The sequence below is a fragment of the Galeopterus variegatus genome, unplaced genomic scaffold (genome assembly GCF_000696425.1).
Source record: "Galeopterus variegatus unplaced genomic scaffold, G_variegatus-3.0.2 Scaffold11176, whole genome shotgun sequence".
In the NCBI taxonomy this organism is placed as follows: Eukaryota; Metazoa; Chordata; class Mammalia; order Dermoptera; family Cynocephalidae; genus Galeopterus; species Galeopterus variegatus.
The window spans coordinates 6,345-15,562 of record NW_007737287.1 but is presented as its reverse complement, the minus strand read 5'-3'; positions in this window follow the sequence as shown (position 1 = coordinate 15,562).

The following is a 9,218-nucleotide window of genomic DNA, read 5'->3' as shown; positions in this document are numbered from 1 at the left end:
GTGTGGGGGGCAGCCTTCCCCACCGAAGGCCAAGCTCTTGTGGGGTCACTGCTCTGTCCCCATCACCTCTCCATTTTCCAGAGCCTGGGACAGAGTGGTGCACCATGGTGCACAGGAGGGGCTGAACAAGTGTCTGGGCAGTGAGCCCTGAATACAGGACCAGACGGACTCAAGCTTTCAAATAGGAACCCCGAAGTTAGGGGCACGAGGGTTTCTTTAAAATTCCAGTCTAGAAGTGAAAGATTGGAAACAATCTTATTGTCTGATATGGCCAAGTAACACAGGGGCATCCTCTGCAGCTGTAAGGAAAGAAGGAAGCTTGTTACTTACGGATGAGGAACTAGCACCAAGACACTCGTATATTGTTAAGTAAAAGGCAGGCTGCAAAACCCTGTCCTGCCATGATGTGTGTTTATAAAAAAAGAGAGAGAGAGAGAGAGAGGAGGCAGACTCTTTCTGGAAGCTTCTGGTGAGAGGGCTGGTGGCCAGAGACAGGGTTAGGAGCAGGCGCAGCCTTGCTTTGGGCTATATCCTCTTTGGCACTGTTAGAATGTTCTACCTTAAATACAAGATGAAGTAATAAGTAAATCTCCTACCAGCAGCTTATTACTGGTGGTGATGGGGAGGGGCACGGTAGTTCCTGCCAGGCTCGGGGCAGGAAAAGCCCTCCCAGCCTCACATAGGCAAGGGAACCCCTCTAACTGACATGTCCTGGTGGGGGAGGAAAAGTCCCATCCGAGGTAAAAGTCACATCCTTTTTACCCAACAAAAGTAAACATCTGTATGTAAGAGCAACAGGAAAGACCTTCTAATGGGCTGCACTCTCCAGAAGAGCTCAGGTAAAACTGAGTCCAGGCGGCTGGCACCGGTGCCAGGACCACTGGCGGCTCATTAGGGGGACTCGTGGAGAGCGTGGCTGAGCCAGCGGGACACGGTGCAGGGCCACCACCCTCCCAGAGGTTCACGCTGAACCCTCAAAGCCGAGGACGCCACCGAGGCACGTAAACCCTAGCCCGTCGTCATCTGCCTGGGGAACAGCACATAAAGATTCCCTTATCTGGTTGGACCGAGCTAGGAGAGCTGACGGTCGCAAATGCATCATTCAGCAGAAACGAGGAGCAATTTCAGCTGCTCTCTGGGGCAGAGGAGGCAGCACAGGGCGGGTGAGAAACTGCACCGCAAAACTGACCTGCAAACACAGATCACTTGTCATTTTTATGTATTTCAGGGGCCCATGAATAGCCATGTAAATAAGTCTCAAGGGGATCACTACAGTGTGGAGACAGAAATGAAGTTAGCAAGACACCCCCCTTTCTGCAGGCTCTGGGCAAAACTACACAGCAGACCGGGCGCCCTGCCTGAATTCTAACTGCCCAGCCCCCCAGCCTCTGTCCTGTCCCCTCCCCTCCCTGTCCCCAGCCCATGCCAGGTAAAAGCCCATTGCTCAGGCCTGCTCTCAGCCAGCTCTAGGGACAAAGGTTATCTGACAGATGAATGTTTTATTACTCACTTGCCAATGTGGGCAAGTCTCTTAACTCACTGGAGCCTAGGCCTGTCTGTCTGCGTAGTGAAGACGAAAGCATCTCTCGTGGGTTGTCGTGAGGAGTAAATGAGACAAGGAGGTGAAGCCCCTGGGGCAGCTCAGAGTCCCAGGAGTTCACTGCGCGTGGGCTCCCAGCATCCCTAAGGAGCACTGCCTGGGAAGTGAGTCGTTCCTGGTGGGATCGTAGGCAGCCGGCACATGCTAGGGCCCCGGTACAGAGCCCACGGCCCCAGGCCCGCCCAGGCCGGGGGCCACCTCCATGGGCAGCCTTGGGCAGGCCCCTGAATTCCTGGGTTCAGTTTGCCCAGATCCAGCCACCCATGGAGTGGGCACAGGTGCTCCGGGGGTTCTATGGGGTCACCTCCAAAGTTTCCCAACAAAATCATGTACAGTACTTTGGTAAGAGGCGTGAGAATAAAGCACCCACACCTTCACTGTGAACTGCAGGTCTCAGCTACGACCCTCATGTTTGCGTGACACCTCCAAGTTTTAACAGGAACTTTTATTCCCTGTCTCCTTTGATCTTTTCAATGATGTATGGGGTTACTCAGAGAGGTGGGATTATGCCCAGTGTATTAGCTCAGGCTGCCAGGACAAAGGACCATAAACTAGTTGGCTTCAACAACAGAAATTTATTTTCTCACAATTCTGCAGTCAACAAGTCCAGGAGCAGGGTGTCAGCAGGGTTGTCTCTTCTGAGGCCTTTCTCCTTTGCTCATAGATGGGCGTCTTCACCCCGTGTGTGCACGTGGTCTTCCCTCAACATCTCAATCCGAATTTCTGCTATTTTTTTGGCGGCTGGCCAGTAAGGGGATCTTTTTTGTTGATAACACCCTTGACCTTGGTGTTATCTTGCAGGAAACACGAGTCACATTGGGTCGGGGTCCACCCTCACAACCTCATTTTAACTTAATTATCTCTTTAAAGGAACTATCACCAAATATAGTCACATTGTGAAGTACTGGGGGTTAGGACTGCCACATGAACTTAGAGGAGGGGTATGCAATTCAGCTCATTAACACCCATTTTATAGATAAAGAAACTGAGGCCCACAGAGATTAAGTTCCTCATCGAGTTAGTGTTCCAGCAGGACCAATTCAGTGTTGTTGCTACCCCCAAAACATTACTAAAAACTTCCTGTTCTACTCATTTATAAGACCAGAGTTAGTCCTGTCCCAGAGCCCTGAAGGGTAAACGGGTTCACAAGTATGCTTTGAGCGCCCCTGTTTGATAAAACAGAGCTATCGTCAGCAAAGGCCCTCTCCATAAAGCGTTTAAGCTCTGGGATGCGCCTCCATTTTCTCCCCTTTTCTGCCTCTTTTAATTTGGAAGAAACTGTCAGAAAGGGCGATTGATCCTTACCCAAGCGCAGCTCTAACTGCAACTAACTGCCTTAACCAGGACGCATGAGGCGGGTGGCTTCCAACTTGTCAGACAGCTCAGAACTGAGACTTGAAAGCACAATAGCTTTGCTGCGGCGGAATGGTGCAGCCCCTGTGGGATTTCTATTTTTCTTTTTCAGTGATTTTAGTGCTCAGGAAAATGTGCTGAGCAGTCAGCGCTGGAGGCAGAACGTCTTTATCTGAGTAGAGCTCACTGACTCCTGTGGCGCATGGCTCCAGCTTCCCCAAGACGCTCCTCCACGGGAGGTGGGCACCTGCGTGGATGGGAAAGGCCCCTGCCTACACTGACACCTACATCAGAGGTTTCCAAAGACTGCTGAGCTGGGATCCCTGTCCCCTACAGGCGTGACCTCCTCCCACCACCACCTAGCTTCCTATGCTGCTTGAAGAGCTAAGAGTTTGTTGTAGGAGGTGACAGGCCACACCCAGTGGCAGAGGCCCCAGATGCCAACCCCAATGGGTCATGGGCCTGGGGGTGAGGCATGCACCTGTGAAAGCCCACCAGCCAAAGACCACTGGGAATGTCCTTACAGGTGGACAGAATCGGGATTCTTAGCTGCAGCAAAGGGGAAACCCTGACATCTCAGGAAGGGGGAGTCAGGAGGGGCTTGTTACAAGGTTTGGACTCGTGCTGGTGATTGGGGGAAAAGTTTAAGGAAGCGAGGGCTTGTTCTGCATTTGATGCTGTCAGGAAGTGGGGGCAGTTTGCTGAATGGGGATCTTTTTTTTTTTTTTCCTTTTTGTCTTTTTTTACTGACCGGTAACGGGATCGCAACCCTCAGTGTTGTGCCCGCACCGCGCTCAACCAGTGAGTGGGAACTGGTCTCCACACGGGATCCGAACCCTCGGCGGGAGCGCCGCCGCACTCCCCGGCAGCGCACTCTCCAGTGCGCCACCGGGCCAGCCCTGAATGGGGATCTTTTTTTTTTTTTTTCCTTTTTGTCTTTTTTTACTGACCGGTAACGGGATCGCAACCCTCAGTGTTGTGCCCGCACCGCGCTCAACCAGTGAGTGGGAACTGGTCTCCACGCGGGACCCGGCCCCGCGGCGGGAGGGCCGCCGCGCTCCCAGGCAGCGCACTCTCCAGTGCGCCACCGGGCCAGCCCTGAATGGGGATCTTAATAATCTTTATCCAGGAGGTGGAAGGAACAGAGCAGGCAAGAGCTGCCATTAGTAAAGAAATGGCAGTCACTTGTCACTGGCGTGAACTGGAAAACGGAAAGCTGAGTTTGGTGGTGGACAGTGTCCTTGCCTCTCTGTTCAAACAGGACCATGGCGTGCCCTGGGGTCCTTTCCACCGTGACCAGAGTGATCTTGTCTGATTTGCACTGACGTTCTGTAAGCGTTCATGGGCAGGTGGGAATACCAGGGCCCGGCTGTGAGCTGCCAACTCTGAGGCCCCCACGCCAAATGCGGCCTCCTCAGCCCTCAGCCAAAGCAGTGGGAGGACGGGGGACACAGCACTGGCATGCTGGGACCCTCTCACCTCACACACACCTGTGCACGACCATTGAGGCAGGGGCTGAGGTGTGCTTTCTTGGGCTGTGCTGTGACTTTAGGAAGCAGGGCTCTGTCTCACCAACGCTGAGAGGATGTATCTCTGGGACCCACAGTCCCACCTCTCCCACCCTCCCCTCCCCTGGGGTCTGCCTCGGTGGTCACACACCTAAGCAGTAAGTGGAGGTAGAACAGAGCCCAGGGCAGGTCCAGCTTCATCCTTACCAGAAGAGAGGCCCTGGCCGAGTTAAGAACCCCCTGAGAGCCAGTGTCCTTATCTATAAACTGAGGGACAGTAGTCCCTCTCTCACGGGATCGTTGTGAGGATGCTGGGAGACAATGCACATGAACTAGAAAGCAAGCTTCAGGAGAGCAGTGTGTCCTCTCGTGCTCCCTGCTGTTTCTCTAGCACCCAGGGCGGTGCCTGGTATATAGTAGGTGCACACTAAATATTGGTTAAATCAACAAATGGAGGGGCCCAGCAAAGTAATCAATTAATAAGAGGTAGCTATATTAGTTTCTCAGGGCTGCCATAACAAAGCACTGTAAACTGGATGGCTCGATACAACAGAAAGTCATTCTCTCGCAGTCCTGGAGACTAGAAGTTGGAAATCAAGGTGTCAGCAGGGCCGGTGCCTTCTGAGGCTGTGGGGAGACTGTTGCAGGCCCCTCTCCCAGCTGCTCTGTGGGCTGGTGGTCCCTGGCTTGTACACACATCATCTCAGTCTCTGCCTTCACCCTCCCTGTGTCTAGGTCCAAATTTCCCTCTTCTCATAAGGACCCCAGTCACATTAGATTAAGGCCCACCTTAACGAACTCATCTTAACTTGATTACCGCTGCAAAGACCTTATTTCTAAATTAGGTCACATTCACAGGTACTGGGGGCTCGGACTTCAGCACATCTTTGGAGAGGTACACAATTCAGCCCATAAGTTAAGTAGCTATTGTTTTGTTCATGTTATAGTCCTGATTTCCAATATTTTGTCCTGTTTCCTCAAATGTCATTTAAAAAGTTTCCAGAAACACCAATATTTCTGCACCCTCGCTTCCTTTTGCCCTTGGAATCAGATCCCACGTCTTATCAAACTACATGAGGCTTGGGGTTTATAAAGGAAAGCCACGGTACAGAGAACCTGGAAGAATACTGTTCACATAGCAGAAACACAGTAAACACCACTAAGTTACCGTGTGACCTTGAACACATCACTCCACCACTCTGAACCTCAGTTTCCTCAACTGTTGAGTGAGGGACTGGGTTTCACTAACATGTCCCTGCAGACACACAGGGCCGATTCCCTTTTGTGACTCTGGCAGGCAGGTGAGATGCACCTTCTCCATGGACCTGAGGACCTGGTGCAGCCAACCCTGCCTCTGTCTTCACTTCTGGCTGCTAACTGGCTGTGTGCCCTGAGACAAATCACTTTCCCTCTGAGTCTCCTCATCTGCAAAACCACAGGGTACGATTCTTGGATCTCCCAAGCCTCCAACCATAGCCCTTTCTGTCACTGCTGCTCATCATCTCCAAGCATGGATGAAGCAAAAGAAAAGGGATAGCCTCCAGTGAGCCCATTTCCCTAATCCTTCATGGCTTGGCTGGCTGGGACTGGGAATGTTCAGCCCATGCTGGCCACCCCCTTCCTTCCTGAGAGTCGGGTGGCAGCCTATGCCCCAACACTGATGCAGCAGCAGTTTTCTTCACTAACCCCCAAATACCTGCCAGAATATATCCCAGGTATTGCCAAATGGCAGTGAAGGGAGAAATTGTCTAGACAGGGATTTTACTGAGACAGAGCAAAGCCCATACCTGATCCAAGTTCACAAAAACCAAGATTAAATTAATCCAGTGAACAGCTGGAATTTGCAACTTGGACAGCCGCCAGCACTGTGCCCGCCTCTAGCTGGTGCTGAATACATGTGAGCCTTTTTTCCTCTTCTCGGACACATCGCCATTGTGGCCCCAGTCACCCGCTGCTGTAATTCTGGGCCTACTCATTGCTCTGGGAATTCTCAAGAGCAGAGGTATGGTCTGATCATTCCTGAACCTAACACCTAGCACAATGCCGGGCACAAAGAAAGTACAGAAAGAAGGAATCTGAAGAAGTACTGGTGTATCACAGTGGCTAATGGTGCAAGCCATAGAGTCTAAAAGAATTCAGTCCAAACTCTGGCTTGCCGTTGATTGACCTTATCACCTTCTTAGCCTCTCTGAATTTCAATGTTCTGATCTGTAAAATGAGGATAATATCCACTCCACAGAATGGTTGTGGGATTAAATCAAATAATTCACTTAGAGCACTTAGCGCGGTATCTGGCCATGGTAAGCACTCAATAAGCTGTGGTAGTGATCTGCATCACCATCCATAGTGGTTAAGATAATAACATCCATGTGGATTGTGTAGCGCGTCTTCCACCATCTGCCCAGCCGACTTTGCAGTACCCCAAGGGGAAGGAATTAGCATTTGCACAGCGGCATACAGAGATAGGCCCCTGGTGTCTCAGGAGCATCCCACTTTGTGGTAGCAATTCTAGAGTGGTCTCCAGGCCAAATCAGAGTTGCTGGATAGCCCCTTCGAGGTGAGGGAGTCCCAGGCTACTTACTGCCTTGGGCCTGGTTCGCTTGGTCAGTGGCGCCACCTACTGGCTGCTCTAGGAACTGTCTTGCATACCTAATCACCTCACTGCAAGGTGTTCTTTGTGTCAATTCCTGGATTCTTCTGATCATGTCCTCACTGCCGAAGCCACCTTGATCCTGGAAGGCCAGCCACGCAATTCATACCACCCCGCAGCCACTCGGTTCATGTCAGAATTTCCACAACAGCTCCCAATTTCCTGAGGATTATAAATCAACCATAAATTTTCACTCTGCCCTGAGACTTTACATATATTAGCTAGCAAGTCTGTTCCCATTCTCTTCTGCTTCTATTTGTGACTGAAGAAACCCCTTCCATCCATTTCTCTTTTGGTTACATTTTGTGTTACTCTGGGGTTTAGTCAGAGCTTGAGTTTGGAGTCAGGGATCCCAAGTTCATCTTAGCTCACCAAATACTTTGCCCAGGTCCCTAATCTCTCCAGCCTTCAGCTTCCTTTTCTGGAAAAGGTGGGTGATAATTACACCTGCCATCATGACCCAGATCCTTTTGAAATTTAAGGGAGAAAAAGATGAGCTTTGTCAGTGTCAGAAATTAGGCTACAACTCCTCAGCCTGTGGGTATAATTAGTGTCACACATGTAAGTACAGAATCTTTAGTGATGGTGGCAAGTGTTGGCCCTGCCTCCTTCCTCACCAGCAGCCTTGGCAGCATAACATTTGTCATATTAGCTACTGTGGGGCTGGCACAGAATTCAGTTTTATTCTGCTCATTCATCAGGCATTGAATGAGGGTCTGCTATGTACCAGACACTATGGGAATTCAAACATTACAGTGTCAAAATTCTCAGACTCCAGGACCTGGAGGTCTAGGAGAGGTGAGGAGGAAGCAAATCCACACATGGGTCCAGCCCTGTTCAGTGCCTGCTGTGTGCCAAGCCAGTGCTGGGCATGTGACGGATGTCAACTGTCCATCAAACAGGAAGGACTCACAAGGTATAGTTATAAAAGCAGCTTGGTTTGATAGAGACCTCTCCCAAAATCCCTTTCAACCTACTCAGTGGGAGGCAAATACTGTCCCTTCACCCTGGATGAAAACACGAATGGTCCCATGATTTTTCTGATCACTTGCAGGTAACTAAAAATTGCACATTTACTTTAAATTACAAAACACAGTCTCAATTCAGCAGGTAGAATGTCTTGTCAATGTCCTGCTCAACACTTCACCCCGCATTTTCTTCCCCTCTCCCTGGTAGGACCCAACACCCGGGCAGGGGATGAGGTCGGCTTTCTTGCTGTTGTCCCCAGCCCCACTCCTTGCTCCTGCTTCTGACCCAGCCAAGCCTAAGCAGGAAGAAAGGAAAGGAGGGCAGGAAAGTTCTTCCTCGGTAGATATTGTCATAAGTGATGTCACAGTGTCTGGGTCTGGCTAAAGTTTAAACCAGATTCTTTCTGGTTTCTGGACACTTTTCTAGATTCCTCTGAGACTCCCTGCTGGGCCATCTGCAAGCACAAGCCTGTCCTTCAGCTGACCATGTATGACTCATTTAACCTCACAGTGACGCTACGGTTACTTTTATGAGCCCTTTTTTATAGATGAGGAATCTGGGGTGCTGAGCAGTTAAGTAACTTTTCCAAGTTCCCACAGCTGGGAAGTGATAGAGACAAGACTTTTAACTTGGGTGGTCTGATTGCAGAGCCCGTGCGCCCAGCTCCACTCTCGACAGACACAGACGAAGGCTGCAGAGGGCCTGACCCTCCGGGGATGTCCGGGCAGGGGGAGCACGAGGCTGAGGCGTGCACGTGTGTTAGGTTGGACTGTCAAGAAGCAGAGCCCACGTCCAGGATCTGTGCACAAGCGGCGTGTGTGGATGTGCTCCCTGGAGACCTGCGAGGGTGCGGGGAGGCAGGTGGCAGGCAGGGGAGGCAGGTGGCAGGCAGGGCACGCAAGGACCCGTCTCAGGCCAGCCCTGGCTTCAGCCTCACCCTCCAATGTCTCAACCCCCAGCGAGGGACTGGGCTTTCATGCTCCCACAGCTGGCAGTCATCTTGAAAGGCCAGTCCCCAGGAACTTAGAAGTGGGCTCTGGTGGCCTGAGGGGACTCTCCAAAGACAGAGGAGCAAGTGCTGGCTGTGGGAGGGGAAAGCTGGGAACCTGGCGGCAGACAAAAATGTTAAAACCAGGGC